The sequence below is a fragment of the Gymnoscopelus braueri genome (genome assembly GCF_963280865.1).
Source record: "Gymnoscopelus braueri genome assembly, chromosome: 24".
Taxonomy (NCBI): domain Eukaryota; kingdom Metazoa; phylum Chordata; class Actinopteri; order Myctophiformes; family Myctophidae; genus Gymnoscopelus; species Gymnoscopelus braueri.
This window is the reverse complement of record NC_137626.1, coordinates 7,951,601-7,973,396: the sequence shown is the minus strand read 5'-3', so window position 1 is coordinate 7,973,396 and position 21,796 is coordinate 7,951,601. Positions and strand designations below refer to the sequence as shown.

At 41.6% G+C, this 21,796-nt stretch overlaps 1 protein-coding gene across 1 annotated transcript in view; it reads left to right on the top strand.

Moving 5' to 3' along the window:
* Window positions 1-21,796, top strand: part of LOC308080271 (uncharacterized protein) — a 193,304-nt gene that overhangs the window by 160,292 nt on the left and 11,216 nt on the right. The window lies entirely within an intron of this gene.

Genomic DNA, 21,796 nt, shown 5'->3' with positions numbered 1-21,796 from the left:
ACCATTCTGGCTCCCCAGAGAGTTCAGTGCTGTGAGTTTTATTGGTGTCTACATCCATCCAAGAGCCAGTATAGACACAGCACTGAGCGAGCTGAATGTCCCATTTCACAAGTTTGAAAGTATGAAAATATTTTGAAAATTTAGCAGATTTACAAGCTCACAATGTGTGCAAATGTTATGCAAATATTGTACTTTTACTCCACTATAATTATTTGAAAGCTTACTTTACTAGTTGCTTTGTAAATTTTGATTATTAATACAACATACCCACTTCAGTTCTATTCTTCTATACACATTTTGGCCATTTGAAAATAGCAGATATACAAGCTCACAACGCGTCGCATCACAACGGGTTGTGAGCTTGTAGATCTGCTATTTTCAGCAGAGACATTTTACTTAGAAAACAGAGCAGTCTTTATTGTAAGCCCTGAGGGTCCACAACGTATCGGTTTAAGAGGTTATGGTCAAACATTACTTTTGCATATTAGATTTGAATGATGCTGCATAGCATGTTGCAGTGGTTCTCAACCTGTGGGTCGGGACCCCCAGGGGGGTCCCCACTCCCCAGATGATTTTGGGGGGATCCCCAGATGACAGTGAAGTGACAATTTAAGGACTTTTCAGAAATTTTTAATCCTACCTAACAAAAAAGGTGAAAAAATGAAAAAGACCATTACTGCATCAAAATTAATCAACAAACTATACTATATCACTGGTCAAACATTGGCCAAATTGTCAATTAATATAAGAAAGAGGCACACAAAAATAGCCGATCTACAAGCTGTTGTGAGCTTGTAGATCTGCTATTTTCAAATAGCCAAAGTTTAAATAGGACTGAAAAGGTTAATCTGTATGTTTTGTAACAATAATTCAAATCTACAAAGTAACAGTTAAGTAACTAAAGTTTTCAAAAGTACATGTTAGTAAATGTAAAAGTACAATATTTGCCTCTGAGATTTAGCACTGAAAATTGGAAATACTCCAGTAAAGAAAAAATACCTCCAAACTGTACTTAAGTACTGTACTTGAGTAAATGTACTTAGTTACTTTACATTACTGGAATTGTGTGTGTGTGTGTGTGTGTGTGTGTGTGTGTGTGTGTGTGTGTGTGTGTGTGTGTGTGTGTGTGTGTGTGTGTGTGTGTGTGTGCGTGCGTGCGTGCGTGTGGGTGTGGGCCAGCGTGCTTGAATGTGTCATATGTGCAGGCAGGCTAAATAAATTCATGGACATTATGAACCACTAGAGGGCGCCATTGGATTGTAATTCTTCTTACTGGCTCTGAAAACCCTAGCATTCTGTCCCTGTAGAGTTTGAACCACCAGGCACTTTAAATACTTTGACTGATACATGTGTGGCTTTGGATTTCTCAGTGTTACTGACTTACAGAGTCAAATGAAACAAACCCAAAGAGTGATGAGTGTACTGTAAATTCTCCTCATTGTCATGATAGTTATTGGGGGTAAAATGAGAAGGATTAAAATAGTTGAGTATGAAATGTTTCTCTCTTCAAAGCTGTGTAAACTGCTCAAATCTATTCTCTGTCTTTGGACTAGCTGTAGTATACAACCCTCGTAGACGTATTTATGATTCTGACGTCTTCAATCTACGAGAGTTGTAGGGTTCACGCCCCATGGAGACCTGGACTTTCTGCACTATGCCCCGTAGACACTCCAAACATGTACACATGTGAAAATAAAGGTGCTTAACCCCAAGCCCCAAATGTTAACTAGCTCTACGGGGTAGTAGTTTAATGTAATAATCCATATCTTTCAATGAAGAAGTGTTTTAATGCCGTCTGCGGCCGAACGCCATTTTTTCACCCTCGTTTACTTCCTGTTTACATTTAGTGTAATTCCGGGTTCCACCGGATGCGCCCCGTCACTACCCGTCACTACCGCCCATTGGGAACATCCGACAGAATCGGCCACAGACGGCATTAAAACACTTCTTTATTGAAAGATATGGATTATTACATTAAACTACTACCCCGTAGAGCCAGTTAACATTTGGGGCTTGGGGTTAAGCACCTTTATTTTCACATTTGTACATGTTTGGAGTGTCTACGGGGCATAGTGCAGAAAGTCCAGGTCTCCATGGGGCGTGAACCCTACAACTCTCGTAGATTGAAGACGTCAGAATCATAAATACGTCTACGAGGGTTGTATAGGCTACTACAGCTATCTTTGGACCATGGCTGCTCATGTCCACATCCTAAGGTAAATGGAAGCGTCTCTGTTGTTATTTATGCTTGTTTTTTTTTCTGTATTTGTATTTATATTGGGGGGGGGGGGCTTTTCTGCCTTTATTTAGGATAGTACAGTGAAGCTTACAGTGAAGATTAGTGAAGAAAAGGGGGAAAGCTAGGGGGGGGGGGGGGGCTCCCCCTCCCTGGCCTTCTCCAGCTCCACCTCTGGTGCTACTCACTCACTGTGCCTTGATTGAAGGACTGGTGATTCCACCTGGGGTTCCCAGCTGTGACTTTTTGAGTTAATTCTGTGTCCTCACAGCTATTTACTGGACTGTTTGTATGAGGTTGAGTTTGTCCTTGTTTATACATGCAAGTTGCAGTGGTGTCAGACATTTGATGCTTCAGGAACCCTGTTTGTATTGCGTTTCCAACATTCCCGGTTACTCACCTTGTAATAGGTTGACACAAAACTTAACCACTTAAACCTTCTAGTCTAGACTTGCCAAAAATAGCTGATCTACAAGCTCACAATGCTCTGTAATTGGACAGCTTTTTCCCCCCATGTACACCACATGCTGTTGCCAAAAATAGCCGATCTACAAGCTCACAATGCGAGATCAGCTATTTTTTTCATATGGACGCTGGGGTTCAAGACCTATCACCAGCTGCTCCTGGACACCCTTGCTGACCTCGGCATCGCTGGGACGGCACGGCACTAAAGTGGTTCTCCTCCTACCTGACTGACTGGACCTACAGTACCAGGTTTCTTGAGACTGTTTGCTCTCATCCCCCCTAACCGGGGTCCCCAGGGATCTGTACTTGGGGGCCCCCTCCTTTTCTCCCTGTACACTATTATCTCTTGGCTCCATCATCTCTGTTCACAAGCTATCCTGGTTACATGTCGGCAATTCGACATGCCGCCATCCCGACATGTCGGCAATTCGACATGTTGCCATTTCGACATGTCACCATTTCGACATATTCTAACTGTCGGAGTGGAGGCACTTTCCATAGTTTTCAAACGACCCACCATTCCGACTTGACTTTGGCCAAGGATGAGACCTCCGTTGGGGCCGTCAGCATCGATGTTGGGACCTCCATCCGCCGACGCTGCCATGATGCAGCCCCGACCCGCCGCTGACCCACCGACCCTAACGACCATATCTGTAGTCTTCTGGCCCAGCTGTCCCCCCCCCCCACCCTGGGTGCCCCCCTCCACCGCCCCCCCCCACCCACCGGAACCCCCTTCCGGACCCCCCCGTGGCCCAAGGTGTCACTCATAATAATGTTTTATTTTGCGCAATTACACAGAGCGGTTGAGATTTCATTAAGCCCGATATTTGTCAATTTTACTTGAATTCTTATCATTTTAATGTGTATATGATCTGTAAAGTTTATTTCATTTGGTATCAGTCATGAATTTTTTGTAATTTATTATAATTTATTTTCTTATTTTCTGTAATTTCTTTCCACGCGCGTAATTACGCACGTAACATAATCTATCTATCTATCTATCTATCTATATCTATCTATCTATCTATCTATATCTATCTATCTATCTATCTATCTATCTATCTATCTATCTATCTATCTATCTATCTATCTATCTATCTATCTATCTATCTATCTATCTATCTATCTATCTATCTATCTGTCAATTAAACTATCATCTGTCACAAGGCTTTTCAGCCCAAGGACCCCCTAGCTGAGAGAGAGATGAAGCAGGGACCCCCTCTATATTGCATATAAGCTCACAGCGCTGCGAGACGATGGAGCTGGTAAATCTGCTTGTAGATCGATCTGTCTGTCTGTCTGTCTGTCTCTGTCTGTCTGTCTGTCTGTCTGTCTGTCTGTCTGTCTGTCTGTCTGTCTGTCTGTCTGTCTGTCTGTCTGTCTGTATCTTTAAATCTATCTAAATATCTATCTATCAATCTATCTATCTCCAGCAATATGTACAGCTGCCCCCCCCCCATAAATAATATCAGTCCAGTAATGACAGCCCCAAATGTAAGCTCCCAACGCGGTGATTAGCAACATGTTGTTCAACAAATAGCAGATCTACAAGCTCGGTTATTGTGAGCTTGTAGATCTGCTATTTTCAAATAGCGTATGTATAAAATCGGTCTGAAGTGGTTATTGTATGGTTCATAATATAATGATTTATATCTGCGAAGTGTAGGATTATTATAATTATTATTATTATATTATAATTAAAGTAAGCCATCAGTTAGTGTGATTGAGTGCGCTCCCACGGCTTGGGTCTGTCTGTCTGTCTGTCTGTCTGTCTGTCTGTCTGTCTGTCTGTCTGTCTGTCTGTCTGTCTGTCTGTCTGTCTGTCTGTCTGTCTGTCTGTCTGTCTGTCTGTCTGTCTGTCTGTCTGTCTGTGTGCGTGCGCGTGTCTGACTGTGCAGCGTGTGCGCACAGACAGACAGACATCTTTCCTCTACAAATGAGACTAACAAGTCTTTCGAATCCCATGCTATCAGCTTGTAGATCTGCTGTTTTTGAAAGCATCTCTCTCCTATAGTCAATCAGACCAAGACCACAACGTCTTTTGTTATTACCATTCAGGTTCAGTCCATTAATGTTGTATTCAGAATAATAAAAAAAATATTATTATTATTATCATGCTATTATTATTATTATAAATATTATTGATATTATAAATATTATTCATATTGCTACAACTACTATTACGCTATTGTTGTTATTATTATTATTATGCTATTATTATTATTATTATTATTATTATTATTACTACTACTATTATTATTATTACTACTACTACTATTACGCTATTATTATTATTATTATTATTATTATTATTATTATTATTATTATTATTATTATTATTATTATTATCATTATTATTATTACATTAATGTTGATGTTCTGTCACAGCTGTTGTGCGCACGTTGATTGACGGGTCAGTAATCACGTAGGCCTACTCAGAGACGATGCTCAGGTTCCTCAGATGTTTTCTCGTTAATTAAACCACAGCATCTCGTCACATCTCACATGAAGTAGTATACGCATCAGTGGTGGAAAAAATACTCAAATGTTTTGAAATGATTAAAAGTAATAATGCAATGTAGAAATAGGCCTACTCTGTAACATGTAAAACTCCAGAATTCAAATTTGAGTAAAAGTATCCTACATAGCCCAAGTATTGTTATCAAAATGTACTTAAAATACCAAAAATAAAAGTACTCGTTATGCAGACATAGCCGCGGGAAGACATTTTAAGTGTTTTTTTTTTGCAGTTCTGGGCGGATTGGTTTAATTTTGTTGCGGTTCTGGGCGGATTGGGTTAGTTTTTCCCCCAGTTTTTGGTTTCTTTATTTCGGTTTTAGGGTTAGGATTAGGGTTAGGTTTAGCCTGGCGTAGACAGACTATATCACTGCGTGGATATGAGTCTGGTGCTTCTATGAGGAAGTTTTTTTTCCAAGGGGGCGGGATCAAAACAATGACTCGCGACGCAATTGGTTAGACCTACAAACCAACTACCAATTACAGTCTCCCATATTCGAATACTGGGCCCTGATTGGTTACCCACGTCTTCTGGAGCAGGAAATGGATTCTCTATGGAGCGGTGCCAGACCCAAATCCCAGAGTGCAATTTTTTTTTGCACTCGCAGATTCGTCTGGTCCCAGGCTAGGTTAGGTTAGAGTTATCTCTCCGCGGACAAAAAAAAAAACACTTCAGCACCATGGACAGTGGACAGCGACACTGTCACTGCCGTTGCATAAACCCCTGCCAGAGAGGGGGTGGTAGGGGGTGCGGTACCACCTGGGGGGAGGGGGGGCGGCTGCACCCCCAGCACCCCTACTTCCCGCGGTACTGTATGCAGAAGGTCAAATCTACAAGCTCACACAATACAATTATTTATTTATTTGATATATTTGACGCAGCTGGGGGGGAATGAGTTTACAAGCAACAGCTGTGCAAACTGATTTTGGGTGACATTGAGTGGTTATATTTGCGTATAAATAAAGGCTATATTTACATCGTCTAAATGTAACCTAAAAAATGACCCTATCCCCGTGCCAACCCCCCCCCCCCCCCCCCCCCCCTCCCATAACTGCAGTGTGTATTTATGTAGTAACGTAACAGCCAGGATGGGCACCGAAACATTCTGGGACGGACAGACAGACAGACAGACAGACAGACAGACAGACAGACAGACAGACAGACAGACAGACAGACAGACAGACAGACAGACAGACAGACAGACAGACAGACAGATCGATCCACAAGCAGATTTACCAGCTCCATCGTCCAGCTTATATACAATATAGAGGGGGTCCCTGACCATGTAAGGTGAATGAGAGGAGGCAGAGGCAGAGAGCTCGATTTAACCCCGGTGTGGTATATGTACTGAAGGAATTTGTGTGCTGTACAAAGGAAACAGAAATACAATATTTTTGCATTAATAATGATATCCAATATAAATAATAATTAGCAATTCAATTCATCTTCAATATTACAATAAGGAATAAGTCATCAATATTTATAATGAAATCATTCATAATGTCATTGAATTAAAGCATCGAATAATATATAGATAATAAACAGTTAAGCAGGGCTTTTAATTTTCGTGTCGGGAGGTTTGAATGTTTGTGGTGAAGATCTGAACCGAAAGGAGTGGCGTATATGTGTTTAAATAGTCCCCAGCAGCTGAGTGGGGCCGGAGAGCAAGCTGCCATGCACGTGCACGCATACTCGCATAGGCTTGAGCCCCTGCCTTTTTACCCATTGGTAAAAAAGGTGCCCTCTCCAGACCATGAATGCAGCATTTATTATGGTGGAAAATATGTGGTGAAAAAAACGCAAATGCCCTACTCAAAGGCAGCATTCAAGGCTAAGAGAATTGCCCCTTTCTTACTCTCTAAACACCGCATCTCCAATAAAGCTTGAGTATACCTAATTGAGCGCTGTCGACGCGTTGTGAGCTTATAGATCGGCTATTTTCGGTACGTGATACAGCGCGCAACAAAGTAGCCTATATGTCTAATCGAAACCTATAAACCTGCCGGGCGCACGCACTCACATGTCCATTGTCCATTCAACGAGGAGAGCAGACACACACAGAGAAGCGCAGACAATCAGTTTTCCGTCTTAATTTGAGACAGATAGCCTACAGTAGGTATTTGTGGACAAAAAATAATTATACTGTTCATTTCCTCTCTCTCTCGCTCTTTATCTAATATAGCCTTAGATAAAGACTCTCGTAGATGTATTTTATCGATTTTAACATGTTTTATCTCTACGAGAGTCTTATCTACCTACCACCCCCACCCCCCCCCAGATTGCTGTGGAATGTCAGCTCCAAAGACCGTACTTCTCCAAACATGTACAGATGCTAAATATAAGGTGCTTACCCGCTTGCCCCAAATGTTAACTTTAAGGCGTGTTTGTGCAATGTATTAGTCCATATCTTTCAATAAATAAGTATTTTAATCCCGTCTGTGGCCAATTCTGTCGGAGTTTCCCAATGGGCGGTGGTGACGGGGCGCATCCGGTGAAATCCGGAATTACACTCAATGTAAACAGGAAGTAAATGAGGGGGGGAAATGGCCTTTGGCCACAGACGGGAACAAAACACGTCTTTATTGAAAAATATGGACTAATACATTACACAAACACAACGGACACCGAGTTAACATTTGGGGCAAGCGGGTAAGCACCTTATATTTAGTATTTGTACATGTTTGGAGAAGTACGGGCTTTGGAGCTGACATTCCAGGGCAATCTGGGGGGGGGGGGGGGGGGGTTGGTTAAGGCTCTCGTAGAGATAAAGGATTTCAAAATCGATAAAATACATCTACGAGAGTCTTTATCTATTTAAAGTTAAACTGCTCATTTTACTTTGTTAACCAGTAATTTAAGGCTATACTGGATTGTTAGGGCAGGCTGGGTGGTTGTTGTGGCTGTTCTGGCAAAGATTGTTTTTTTTGTCAATGTGATCAGGACAAGAAGGTTGTGTCCCACTGTAGAGTAATATGCTGAATTGCTCATATAGATCATCAGTGACAGTAACTTTTGTGTGAATATTGTTCATGTTTGTGGAGTTCTTTTTTCAGTTTAACCCTCGATTCATAGTGTTAATTTAAAATGAGATATTCCTCTAAATCTGGGTAGAAATGTAAAAAAATAAAGACATCATCCGGCCGGCGCCAGCAATAGGTGCCCTTTTGAAATTCCAGCCCCTGCCTCTCCAAATCCCTCTGCACGTCTCTGCGAAGCTGCCATTCAATCATGATTGATTTAGGTGATTGAGATGACATCATGATTTCTCCATGAGTCTTTTAACAACTTTGCTTTCGAGGAAAAAAACAACAACAATTAAATAGGTGTGGATTGCTTCAGTCAATGAATCAACAGCGGTCGTTAGCTCCCCACTGGGAGATCAGACAAACTTGATGGCCCATTCGCGCACACATAAAAGGTGATTAGGATCAAATGGCACTTAGTTTGTAGACAGACGCACAAGCCATGAATGGATGCCAGTGATCGTTGGTTTCGATGACTGTCGGGAGGTTTGTAGCGAGCTGTGTGCGGCCGGGGAACGAGCGGCCATTAAATTATAATTATTATGATTATTATGATTATTATGATTATTGTCATAACATAGCTAAACAATCCATTTTACGCACGGCAGCCCAAATACATGTCTGGTCCAGGTCCACGGACAGTTCATTCTTCAAATAGGCCAGTAACATTAGTATTTATCTGATGAAGGTAAATACTATTAGAACTATACAGTTCTTATAGTATTAAATAAGGTGTTTAGGCTATTTCAATGGCATTCGTCCTGGGTTGTCAAACAGAATGATCACAACACCGTCACCAAGTGATCCAGTTGTCACTGTGCCTACGCTGTTATGTTATATGATGGTTGCAGTCACGTGTAATTGCGCATGACACATGCGTGCCACATATGTCTGTTTATTATAATACAATACACATGACGTTATACAAGCATTATATGATTTTGTTTTGATATTATTTCAACGGGGCATCATTCGAGAAGGCTTTCTGTCCATCAGTCATTCACTGATAGTCATTTTAATAATAATATGAATAATAATAACCATCTTATTGATATGCGCGGACTTTTGATTGGCTCTTTATCCGTCAATGATTCATTGTTTGTCAGGATAATAATGATTGGATCCGTTGAAATCATATTCAGATGTGCATGCTGCCTGCATATAGATAGATAGGTCGAAATGGCGGAACTCTTGAAAAAAAAGAAAAGTGCCATGCTGCCAGTCCGACACTGTCGGAATGGCAGGTCGTTTATGGAAATGGAAAAGTGCCGCTACTCCGACAATTAGAAGTCAATGTCGGAGTGGGGGGATGTCGAAATGGAAGGCTGTTACCAGCTATCCTATAGAGAGAATAGTCCCCACTCCTTGGGGTGTCTTTTGTCACTTTTTCATGAAATTTGCCCCCTGCATTTACCCATCCTATAACCACTGGGAGCAGTGAGCAGCCATTCTATGGCTAGGGGTTAAGAGTCTTGCTCAGGGACACACGTTGCTGGCCCTTGGTCTGTAATCAAACCTGGGACAACGGGCTCACTATAGCCACTCTATGGCCGCCCCTGTCACTGTTCTGACAATGACACTCAACTGCCCCCCCCCCTCCCCTCCCCTCCCCTCTGCCACTCAGGTGGAAGAGCACATCGCTGCACGTCTGGCTGACATCCTCACAGTGGATCTTCTCACCACCTCAAGCTGAACCCAGCGGAGACTGCACTGAGCTTCTCTTCTGACCCAGGTAAGTCCTGCCCCCATGGAGGATTTAAACATGTCCAGAGACATAATTACCCCGGTGGATTCGGGTTCCAATGGCCTTGGTGTGGTCCTGGACAGTCAGCTCCCATGCAGAGTGAGTGAGTGGTGTGCCATCAAAGACTTGGCCAAAGGCCACTGTAGGACATTGTTATTGAGGGGTCCCTGACCACTTGGTTTTGACCGTCGTTTTAGCATTTTATTTTTGCACCTTCATTCATAAGTTCCCAAGCACGGTTTGACAGTAGGAGGCCCTCTCTGTAGCCTACAGGTCATGGTTCCAACACTACGGGCACAAGCCGCATCGTTGTCATCTCCAGTGGCCATATGGACTTATACTGTATAGGCAGTGGTGTAAAGTAACTAATTACATTTACTCAAGTACTGTACTTTAGTACAATTTTGAGGTATTTTTACTTTACCCGAGTATTTCCAATTTTCAATACTTTAACTTCTACTCCACTACATCTCAGAGGCAAATATTGTGCTTTTAATACATTATAATTATTTGAAAACTTTAGTTACTAGTTACTTTGTAGATTTTGATTTTGATTACAAAACATACATTAACCACCTCAACCCTATACATTTTGGCCATTTGAAAATAGCAGATCTACAAGCTCAAAATGCGTTGCATCCTGACACATTGTGAGCTTGTAGCTATGGCTTGTAGATCTGCTATTTTCAAATGATTTTTATACATTACATAAAACTAGAAATGGAACATTCTGCACAATGAGTACTTTTACTTTTGGTACTTTGAGTACATTTTGATACCAATACTTTTGTACTTTTACTCAAGTATATTTTGAATTCCGGACTTTTACTTGTAACAGAGTATTTCTATATTGCGGTATTGATACTTTTACTTAAGCAAAACATGTGAGGACTTTTTCCACCACTGTGTATAGGTGATGGAAGGCAGAGAAAGCAACAAAAACATGGAAGTCAACCACACACACATTTGAACTTTCTTGGTTTGTGTTCATATTCCAAGCATCTACAGCAGTAGGAGCAATGTCACAATGTGTGTGTTCTCCTGTGTGTTCTGTGGATGAATGAATGCACGTTTAGCCTTGTGATGATGAGTTATGAAATGATTCTCCCCGCAGGGCGTGGAAATGTAAACCCAGATTAATGGTTCATTAGAAATGCACCATTTTTCATCCTGTGAAATTAATCAAGCCTTGGTTTCATTTTTTCCTGTGTGTGTGTGTGTGTGTGTGTGTGTGTGTGTGTGTGTGTGTGTGTGTGTGTGTGTGTGTGTGTGTGTGTGTGTGTGTGTGTGTGAAGTTGACTTTTATTCCTCTCTAAAATATGATCCCCATGTTTGCCGCATCTGATTTGTTTCCCTCACAGTCCCTCTCAGTAACCTAATGAACCCCGGGCCGATCCATGCCCGAAATGAGAGGGTACGTAAGGCCAGAGAGCTCTATGCTTTTTTCCCCATCAAAATATATTTTTATGGTCACCAAAGGATACTCATGAATATCACTGTGCTGTGCATGCACCTTAGCTTTACCTGATGAGTCTCCAATAAAGCCTCTGGACAAACCAAGCGCTAGTGGATCATGGTCTGCATACAGTCCATGTCCATCAGAGCTTGGTGTGTAGGCCTACTCCCTTGCATATGTACCAGTATGTAGTATGCTGCAGTACCCCTTCTGGACCAGGAGAGGGCACAGTGAAGCCTGCTGGTATATACAGTAGGCTCTGCTAACTCTTCAGATAGCAGAGGGAAACGGACACACAGCCTTCAGCTCTTCTGTCCATCCACACCAGGATGGACAGTGTACAGGTTAAATAGGATGCCAAAGCTCTCTGCTACTGCGCTCTGATCCAGAACTTCAGCCTCAGTACAACAGACAGACACGGCTAGAACACACAATAAATAGTGCCCCTGTGACATCATCACCTGATCTGCTGCAGACACCCTGCCTCCCCCGCTCACAGATGGCCCCTAGACCAAGGGTTCCCAAACTTGTCAGGCTGTGACCCCCCAAAATAATCATATTTGAACTGGGGACCCCCCCCCCCTGACAAGCACGTGGAATTGTAAGAGTTGAGGCATTACATTTTGTTTGACTCGCTTCCACAGATCTATTTTCAGAGTTTTAAGAGTTTGCCTCTTTCTTACGTAATATTTGACAATTTGGCCAATTTGGTTAAAGACCTGATACAAATTCTATTAATATTATATTCTAAATCAGTAGTTCTCAAACTCTTTCATGTCAAGGACCCAGTGGTGGCTTATCCAACGGGCTTGAGGTGCTGAAGAACAGGGCACCAACCTTTGGGGGGGGGGGCACCAAACGGCGTGAAGAAGAAATAAAACGCCTTTTTTCCTTTTTTTCCCGAAATTATTATTATATTATTTATTTAATAATAATATATATATTTTTTAATGTTTATCACTTTCCTGTGAGTGATTTTGTTATGTTTGCAACATTTGATGGAATTAAATCGTGTGGGTTCCAAGTTGTGTTTTTACATTGGTTATAATATTATGTACAGGATCATGTACAGTGATGTTCACTATTGCATTAAAATTGTACACTAATTATTATATATATATATTATATATATATATATATATATATATATATATATATATATATATATATATATATATATATATATATATATATATATATATATATATATATGTCACAGGTAAATTGGCATTCCAGGTAAATTGGAAGTGGAGCGCTTGTTTTTAGGCGAGGGGCTGCGAGGCGGCAACAACAATATAGCAACCAGGAAAAGCAAGCACTGGCCACAGTGGCGCACTTCGATAATCATTGGACTCCCCATCCACTACCATTGAAAGTCTGGGTTTGACTCCCGCTTGGGACATTACTTTTTCAAACAACCGCGGACTACTTTTTTTCGCCGATAAAGTATAGTTTTGGACCATGACGGAGGCGCGCCGACTCAGTAGACCTTGAGGCCGAGGTGTCGCGCCCGAGCGCCTCCAGGCGCGAGTGCCCGCGACGACCGGCCGATGGTCTGCTAGTCGACGTAAGCGCCGTCCGAGTTATGTACCGATAGGCACAGAATCGTAAATGATGTTGTGGGGACTGCGTTTGCCCCAACTGCCACTCACTGCACTAACATAGCCCGCCAGCACCGCCCCCTCGCTCCCTTGTGCTTCAACTGCATGGAATAAGGGTGTGTGTGTGTGTGTGTGTGTGTGTGTGTGTGTGTGTGTGTGTGTGTGTGTGTGTGTGTGTGTGTGCGTGTGCATGTGTGCGTGCTCGTTTGTGCGCGTGTGCATGCGTGCGTGTGTGGTGTGGGGCTCATGTCTGGCTTGCATTGCCCTCTAGCGTTGATTCTACAGAATTGCCTGGGGGGTGAAAACAAGCGCCCCTTTTCCAATTTACCTGGAATGCCAATTTACCTGTAACATATATATAAATAAATAATATATTTAAGTCATTTCATGTTTTATTAGATACAAATTACAATGGTGTAGGCTACACACTTATGAGTGTAATTTGAATGATTAGTGTTTGTGTGAGTGTTGATACAATTTGAAGCTGTGTCTCAAGCACACATTTATCTAGCTATACGACTTGGATAAACTGACATCCATGCTTCACAACAGCAGTGTGTTGAGAGAGGATGACAACACAACACAACACAACACAACATCCTCTCAGTTTATCCATTTCTCTCTTTTATCTCAAAGTTTAAACAGATGGAGGTGCTGCTCTCAGCTCAGTGCACACATCAAAGCAAAGGTCACATCAGGACACGTTATGTAGAATAAAATAACCTATTGTATGTTCAGTATTTCAAAATCATTGTTTTTAGAGAGTTTGATAAACATTCATAGCCTGTATTGTATTTTCACATATTTTTCACGGTTCTAAACAAGTGTTTTGTTTTTCCTTAGGCCTGTATTTACAGTCAGTGTCAGATGGGGCCAGTGCCCAGGGGACCTTCCAGTAACTGGTGTATTTTAACACTGGCCCAGTGGTGACGCATTCCACTTCTATAGAAACACACCCTTAGTAGTACGATATACAAACAATCACAGCATTACATTTAAACACCATGTAGTATAATATAATTATGTATATTGAGTCAATTAATTCAGAATTTGTATTAGTAGCCTAGTAGTTGTAGCAAGGTTCACTTACACAAACGTGTTGTTTTGTGTGTTCCTGCCTGCAGGGTGTGCTGTGCAGGCATGCCTGAGTAACAGAATGCCTATGAGATCATATTACATCCACTGACCTAAGTTGAACTAAACAGCACTGAATGCAACATTTTGATTGGCTGAAGACAGTTCCTCTGTTCATTGGGCTGAACTGCATGAGGAAACGGGCAGCGTTCCCCCATAGACTGACACAGGCATGAGTGGCTGATATAGTATCTCGGGTTGGAGCACTGCTTTCGTTCAAGTAAAGATGTAGAGAGAGTATCGGTGGTTTCGGAAAGTGACCTTGAGTTTGAACTGAGTTTGAATTTGATGAGTTGGGAGTGAGAATATGTTATTCCTTGAATAGTGCCAACTAACAAATAATTAAACGATTCAAGCTCTTTCAGTCCTTTCAGAAAATGGGAACTATAATATTGTTTACGTAGATTTGTCTGTGGCACTTGATATAAAGCATTCAAATGATGCAGATCAGATGTGTGTATATACTGAATGTGTGCAAGCATTCAATAATTATGTGTGTGCATGCATGTGTATGCATGCACAGACAGACAGACACACTAATGTGTCTGTATTTACAAGGTCTCTGCTTGACACCCTGCTCAATCTGATTGCCATGGTGATCCTTTTAAATGATTGGTTTATCTAATTTAGCAACAGATTTATAGAACACTTCACGACACAAAAATTAAATGCTGTCAGATTAACAAAAGAAAAAGAAAATAACTGTAAATGCTGCTGTCACATTACAAGCTACATAACATCAACCAGTGTTGTTTCAGTTACGTAAAGAAGGTGATGATGACTATGAGCAGTATGTGCTTGATGTGTCAGGGGTTCATTCTAAGAGGCCACATTTATGCTCAGAGACGAGCATCCTGTTTCCATCTAGAAGAAGCAGCCCAGTATCACCTCTCAATCAGGAAATGAAAACCACAATGACCTACATAAACGCTCTGTATAACTTTAGACTTTAGACACTGTGTTCCCGATGGCTGCAAACGTCTAAACTAAAATAGACCAAGACAAAAAGTTGTTGTGTATTAAATACTTTAATCTGACACATGGGTAGTGTGCAGTGGTGAATTTCCATCATGACACTTATCATACCCTCTATGATGAGTGTATGATCGTGGGATGGTTTGATCAGTATAGCTTCCACCTCCCTTCAGCCTCAGGGAGAGGTTGAACTGGTGCTAGAATGATGCTGCTAGCTACCCAGCACACATACTGTGAGCCACCCTGTGACCCTGGGATTGGTGTTGTCCAGATCCGTGGCCTTGTTCATGACAATCCTGGAGAGTTGTCTCCTCACTTGGTTGGTTGTAAATATCAGGGGTGAGGGAGGACCTTGTACTTGTTGCCTGGCTGTGTGTAGGGGAGGGGTGGCAACCGATGATCTACTCAGTACTTCCTGTGGTGGGGGGCTGTGGCGTGCTTTCAAATCAGAGGCCACGGCCATGGAATCGAAACGCCGCTGCTTTTTCGTCTCGTTTATTTGCAAATGCTAAATTCTTCTGTTTTTAACTCTTTATGTGCTAATAAATAAAACTCAAAACTCTAACTCAACAATAGCTGATGACCCAAGACCATGATGAGGCACCTTAGCATGTTAATTCATTAGAAAGATGAGGTGTTATAGTGACTCACCTTTAACATGTATATAGGCTACTATATCATTATTATATAAGTTGGGTGGCATATAGACCTACTTATTATTATCCTACAATGTAGCGTCTGCAAATAAAACAAGACTAAAAAGCAGCGCAATGACTTCAGACTAAACTTTTGGTGATGCCTCATCCATTCATTGGAAAATCAACCAGAAGAGAAAGGGGGGAAATAATAACTGTGTGAAAGGCAGCTGTGGAGGAGGGAGGGAGGTGTGTTTGAACGGGGAGGCCAGGGTCAGCAGACTACGGCCCGGGCAGAGTTGCCAGGCTCTGGAGGACTGGGACATCAAACCTGTAAAAAAAACTGTTAATCTCATTGGCCCGTTCCAGGGTTCCCTCTGACACAGACCTAGACTGTTTGTATCCTGTGATCCTTTTCAACCCCTCCCACACCTCTCTGGAGATATTGTTCTGCAGCTTGACCTCCAGTTTGTCCCTGTAGGAGTCATTGACCTCCAACAGGGCCTTTTTCAGTGACCTTGACCTCCTGTGTGTAGTGTGCCATGGAAACGCTCTTCATCCTGTTAAGCAGGGCTATGATGTTGTTCATCCAGGGTTGGAGAAGGTGTGTGTGTGTGTGTGTGTGTGTGTGTGTGTGTGTGTGTGTGTGTGTGTGTGTGTGTGTGTGTGTGTGTGTGTGTGTGTGTGTGTGTGTGTGTGTGTGTGTGTGTGTGTGTGTGTGTGTGTGTGTGTGTGTGCGTGCGTGCGTCTCCTTTTACACACAAAAATATCAGTCCGAATTAATTCATAAAAGTGTATATTTAGGTCAGATCAGTATAATTCCTTGATGTGAAAAAGTCAAACGTCAGTCTTGTTTTTTTGTCTCTCTCTGCACACACATAGTAGCTGTACTTCCAGTTGCAGGACGGTGCTCTAAAACAGTGAGAAGGCCTCAAAGTCTTTGCTCTGTGTCTGAGGATGTTGTGTCTAAATGCTGCTGGTTGTGATCATAGGCCTGGCCGTGCACTGTGAGTATTCAATGTCACTAAACTAACACATCACTCACTCAGGGATTTTGCTTTGACACTCTAGCTGTAGCAACTACAAAGGTCACCACAGCATTAACCCAAACATTGACATCTCTTTTTAATTTAATTATCTTTTTATTTGTTTTAAGTAGTTTAGTCTTTTTATGTGTTATTGCTTTGCATCTGCAAAGTGCAATGATGAAAGTGGTGTTAAAACTGCATGCTTATGATTTCACATTGGTTTTAATAAGTCAGTAAGGTATTACAGGTACAAGTATTTTACATACAAGTATTTTACATAGAAGTATTTGGGTATCTGTCTAGAAAGCACTCTGTCCTCTCACCATATTGACAGGATGAGGTTACAGTAAGAACATTGGATTTCTTTACAGAATCCACTCAACTTTCAGTTCAGCTGCTAAGATAACTCTTGTGCAAATGACCATCCTGTTTGATTACAGGGATGTCATTTACCGATAGGCATGCAAGGGCTCACTGCAGAAATGTGATGTTGTTAAATATGCTCCTTTTAGAACACACCACTGATCTATATTCCTCTGTAAACTCGTCATCTTAGACACATTCATTGCTTCATGTTCATACAAGACTCTTCTCAGTTTGCTCCACTTTAATGTGTGTCATGTGTTGCATACGTCATCTGCTGTGTACACCACAAAAACATTCTTCATTCAGTGAGTCATCATTCCAGCCTGCTGCAGCCAGAGACTGGAGCGACCCGCAAAAACCTTTACAACTGGACAGAATTAGCTTTAAAAGACCTCCTCTCTGAGAGATGTTGCTGTCCCTCAGACAGTTAGCCCTGCTTGTTTTTATTTGTGCTTTGACTTTAAAAAACAATGTAAATGCTGTTAGATAAAGAAAGAAAGAAAGAAAGAAAGAAAGAAAGAAATGCTGCCATATCATAAGCTACATCACCAATCATCCAGTATTGTTTCACTAATAATGTAGATGGTAATATTTTATGAGCAGTACTGAATGTGCTTGATGTGTTAAAACGGACATATTGTTAATTGTTACAGCTGTAGTTGTTTCTCTGTTTCCTGTTCTCGCCTGTCTCTCTCCCCCCCAGATACTGTGTGTGTGTGTGTGTGTGTGTGTGTGTGTGTGTGTGTGTGTGTGTGTGTGTGTGTGTGTGTGTGTGTGTGTGTGTGTGTGTGTGTGTGTGTGTGTGTGTGTGTGTGTGTGTGTGTGTGTGTGTGTGTGTGTGTGTGTGGTTTTACCAAGAAACAAGGGTACTTGTTTGCAAGTACGTTTAACAAAGCACAGCAGCAGATTCTCAGTATTTCAGTCTTGTGTGGGTGTAAGAGCTTTGAGGTCATGGATAAAACCTCTATCTCATGATGCATGTCACGCTCAACAGTGTGAGCTTGCTACTAACAGTACATTCTGTGGATAGGCGTTTCATTTTATATAGGGCTCATCTGTTAATCATTATGTAGTGAAACATTGACTGGCTAGCAAGACTAATCATTATCATCTGCACAGCCCTGGCCTCTATTGTAGCCTCAATATTTCGGTGGTGTTTCCTCCTAAAATGTTAGTCCCCCTCGACCACCGAAAACAAAAATATAAATGCACAAAATGTTTCTCTGTGAGCGTGTCCCCCACATATCTCGAGAACTGTCCAACCGATCGAACTCGACTTGTGTATCGCCAAGGACTGTAGAGTGGGAAGTGGGTCAGGTTAGCGGTTGTCTAGAACCGTACTGTGTGTGTGTGTGTGTGTGTGTGTGTGTGTGTGTGTGTGTGTGTGTGTGTGTGTGTGTGTGTGTGTGTGTGTGTGTGTGTGTGTGTGTGTGTGTGTGTGTGTGTGTGTGTGTGTGTGTGTGCGCGCAAGCTTTTGTGTATTGTACATTGCAGCTGCCAAATGAGTAAGTATTATGTGGTGTTGCTCGATTTGTGTTCCTGTGACAAACAGAGCAGTTATTTAATAATACATCACGCCGTTTCAACAACTGAGTAGGCTAAGCTAGCGACTTTTGTTGACTTTTGACTTTTATTCCTCTCTAAAATATGATCCCCATGTTTGCCGCATCTGATTTGTTTCCCTCACAGTCCCTCTCAGTAACCTAATGAACCCCGGGCCAATCCATGCCCGAAATGAGAGGGTACGTAATCATGGTCTGGTCTGCATACAGTCCATGTGCATCAGAGCTTGGTGTCTAGGCCTACTCCCTTGCATACAGTACCAGTATGTAGTATGCTGCAGTACCCCTTCTGGACCAGGAAAGGGCACAGTGAAGCCTGCTGGTATAGGCTCTGCTAACTCTTCAGATAGCAGAGGTAACAGGCACACAGCCTTCAGCTCTTCCGTCCATCCACACCAGGATGGACAGTGTGCAGTTTAAATAGGATGCCAAAGCTCTCTGCTACTGCGCTCCGATCCAGAACCTCAGCCTCAGTACAACAGACAGACACGGCTAGAACACACAATATAACCTGCCCCTGTGACATCATTACCTGATCTGCTGCAGACACCCTGCCTCCCCCGCTCACAGATGGCCCCTAGACCAAGGGTTCCCAAACTTTTCAGGCCGTGACCCCCCAAAGTAATCATTTTGAAGTGCGGACCCCCCCTCCTTGACAAGCACTTGGAATTGTAGGAGTTGAGGCATTATATTTAGATTGACTCGTTTCCACAGATAAATATTCGGCTATTTTCACAATGTTTGCCTCTTTCTTACGTAATATTTGACAATTTGGCCAATTTGGTTAAAAATGTAATTGTAAATTGTAAATTGTAAAGAAGTGTGCAGATACCCTGTGTTTACATGTACAGTATACTATGTGTTGGTTTGTTTACTGTTGACTGAGAAAACAATGTTGCACATTAAGCTAATCATCTGTGGACCCCCACGGTCCCCCCAAAATCATTTGGGGAACCCCCTGTGGGCCCCGACCCCCAGTTTGGGAACCACTAACCTAGACCATACCCGGCTGCCACATACATCCCAACTTTAAATTCCTACACAGAATGACTGACACAGCAGACAAACCTGACACTATCTACTGGCTAGCTGAACCCATTCATTTCCACTAGCATTGTAACAAAATGCTAACAAGCTTCAAGTGGATATTTCTCAGTAACTATTGAGATTATTTAATGGTTTTCAGCTATTTGTGTGATATGGTCTTTACTTTCGGCGAAGAGGTTTGGTGTAGAGGGGAAAAAGAGCAGACCAAGTACTGAGCCAAAGGTCAAGTTTACAAGGTATTGAGGGTTTAAGTGGCTAAATGTCTGAAAACACATTTAACATGAATCCTATATGTAGTGAGAGTCCCTGCTTCATTTCTCTCTCAGCTAAGGGGTCCTTGGCCTAAAAAACACCTTAAAATATTTTAATATTTGGTGATTTATGTTATGTGTTATGTACTTTGATGCACCTGCTGTGACATTTAAATTACTAAATAATATTTGTAGATGGTTTGGAAATTATTTTTATATTATTTATTATTTCTTTTTAAATGTTTTTTTTTTCTTTTTTTAAGGCAGAAACACTTTTCTGTGGGTGATTTTGTTACGTGTGCAACATTTGATGAAATTACATTGTGGGTTCCAAGTTGTGTTTGAACTCTTCAATGATGTTTTTACATTGGCTATAATATGTACAGGATCATGTTCAGTGATGTTCATTATTGCATTAAACCCCAACAGGGTGACATTTTACACTAATTACTATTTATATATATATATATATATATATATATATATATATATATATATAAAATAAGTAATTTCATGTTTTATTAGATACAAATTACAATGGTGTAGGCTAGACACTTATGAGTGTAATTTGAAGGATTAGTGTTTGTGTGAGTGTTGATAAAATGTGAAGCTGTGTCTCAAGCACACATTTATCTAGCTTTATGACTTGGATAAACTGACATCCATGCTTCACAACAGCAGTGTATTGAGAGAGGATGACAACACAACACAACACATCCTCTCTCAACACACTGTGTTGTGGAGCATGGATGTCAGTTTATCCATTTCCCTCTTTTATCTCAAAGTGTAAACAGATGGAGGTGCTGCTCTCAGCTCAGTGCACACATCAAAGCAAAGGTCATCAGGACACGTTCTGTAGAATAAAATAGCCTAATGTATGTTTTTCAAAATCATAGATTTTAGAGAGTTTGAGAAACATTCAGAAACATTATTGTAGTTTCACATATTCTTTACGGTTCTAAACAAGTGTTTTGTTTTTTCCTTAGGCCTGTGTTTACAGTCAGTGTCAGATGGGGCCAGTGACCAGGGGACCTTTACTACCTACCAGGAGCCCATTGGTAATGTACTGTGAGTACAAAGTCTGGTGTGTTTTGATGCTGGCCCAGCGATGACGCAATCCACTTCTATAGAAATCCCACAACATCATCATCTACATGCCCTTTGTAATACGATATACAAACAACCACAGCATTACATTTAAACACCCATGTAGTATAATATGATTATATATATTGAGTCAATTAATTCAGCATTTTTATTAGTAGCCTAGTAGTTGAAGCAAGTTTCACTTGTTACACAGACGTGTTGTTTTGTGTGTTCCTGCCTGCAGGGCGTGCAGGCATTGAGTGAGAGAATGCCTATGAGATCATATTACGTCATCCACTGACTAAGCTGAACTAAACTAAACAGAACTGAGGGAGAACTTGGCCTCAAATGCACTATACAGTAGTTGTGTGTTTTTTTCTTTCCTGTTCTCTGTGTCTCTCCCCCAGATAACCCCCCTGCCCCCCCTCACAGCATTCTCAAAGTTCCGCTGCTGCCAAAAAAAAACTGCGAACATCCTGTTTTGTGTGTGTGTGTGTGTGTGTGTGTGTGTGTGTGTGTGTGTGTGTGTGTGTGTGTGTGTGTGTGTGTGTGTGTATGTGTGTGTGTGTGTGTGTGTGTGTGCATTTCCGTTTTGAATTGTTCTCAGGAGGATTTTTCTGTTTCAAAGTCGAAAAATAGGTTATTGCACAAAAACAAGGCATGCAAGGT